Source organism: Pediculus humanus, genomic scaffold (genome assembly GCF_000006295.1).
Source record: "Pediculus humanus corporis 1103172108248 genomic scaffold, whole genome shotgun sequence".
Taxonomy (NCBI): Eukaryota; Metazoa; Arthropoda; class Insecta; order Psocodea; family Pediculidae; genus Pediculus; species Pediculus humanus.
The window spans coordinates 418,670-420,380 of record NW_002987817.1 but is presented as its reverse complement, the minus strand read 5'-3'; positions in this window follow the sequence as shown (position 1 = coordinate 420,380).

The following is a 1,711-nucleotide window of genomic DNA, read 5'->3' as shown; positions in this document are numbered from 1 at the left end:
TAATTATCTAATATTATAATTGAGCTTGTTAAGAATACGTTACTTAAAATGTATATAAAATTAAACATATTATAAACGCATCTATAAAAGTATAGTGAATTTTTTAAAAAAATTTCGCAATTATTTTGCAACGGTCGTGTGTAACTTGAAACGTGAAAAGAAGAAAAAAAAAAAAAAAAAAAAAAGGAGGGCGGTAGAGGAAACGGGGTGGGAATAAAACGTCCACAAACTCTCCCTTTGTACAAATTCCCTAATAATGCAACAGGTTCTCTTAAATTGTTTTTACCATAAATTACTTTTATACGAATTAAAAAATTAACTAAGTAATAATAATATTTTTGTTAACAACTCACTATTATTTTTTTTTTAACACTAGTTTAATTTTTTTGAGCAATTAAAAATCATAACAACCACCACTGATTTGTTCATTTATCTCTATCTCTCTCTCTCTCTCTTTTTTTTTTTGTTAAACTTCACAAAATTTAACATCACAAATTTGTAATTGCATAACTTTACACTTTAAGCACACGTCAAACATTAACACCCTTGAAAATATATTTAATAGAAATTAAATACAACTCTTTTGGACGCCCGACGACGAATTAAAAAAAAATAATAATTCACGGATAAATAACGATACCGAAAACCGAAAATATAAAAATATTTTTTTAAATGTTTCAAAAAAAAAATAGTAATTATAAATTTTTTAAAAAATTTCAAGCTTCAAAATTTAAAAAAAAAAAAAAAAAAAAAAAAATTTTATAAATTATATTTTTCAAGTTTTCGCGTCTCACGTCCACTGGTTGATGAAGCAGGTAGCCTCGATAAATTCGAAAAATCTCCACCAGAGGGACGAGCTCGGGATTCACGACGTCTTATTCGACCTTGTAATACAATTGAGAAAAGTTTTATATATTTTTAAGCGAAAACACACTATTGACAAAACAACAATTTTTTTTTTTTTTTTTTGATTGTTTTTTTTTTCTTTTTTCTTTTTAACTTTAGATATTTTATTTTAAATTACGTTATCGGAAATAAATTTTATAAATTAAATTATCGAATAAATACAAATTAATTATTTCAATTATTAATAAAATAATAAAACATTATTAACAATGCATAATGTTTTTTTAAAAAATGTTAAAATTAAAAAATGTTAGTTTACATTAAAAATCCGTTGCATTTTCCCTTTTATGAAAAGTAACATTTTGCACTTTCAATTTTATTATTTAAAAAAGTAATTAATAATTAAGTTAGTAAAAGTTCAATAATTATAATAAATATTTTAATTCTTATTCGAACGTAATCAATTTATTATGTATTCGAAAATTTTGAACAATAGTTTTCAAGTTATCATGAAAAATAATTTTTTTTTTTTTTGGAATTAGCAATTTTATAATATTAAACTTTAATCATTTTTCTTTTAAAAAAAAAAAAAAAAAACTAAAATAAATATCTAGAAGCGAAAATAAGTTTTATTAAAATTCATGTAAACAAATACTAAATACTTGTATATTCAAAACTTATTAATTTCATTTATTTTAAAATCAAAATACATAAAAAGAGTTAATAAAATAAAAACAGTGAGTGAAAACGAAAATTGAGTGAATGATGATGAATTAATAATGATTACTAATAAATTTGTTTTTTTTTTTTTTTTTTTTTTTTTGGAATCAAAATTTAAAATCAATTTAATTGGTTTCATGTAAAT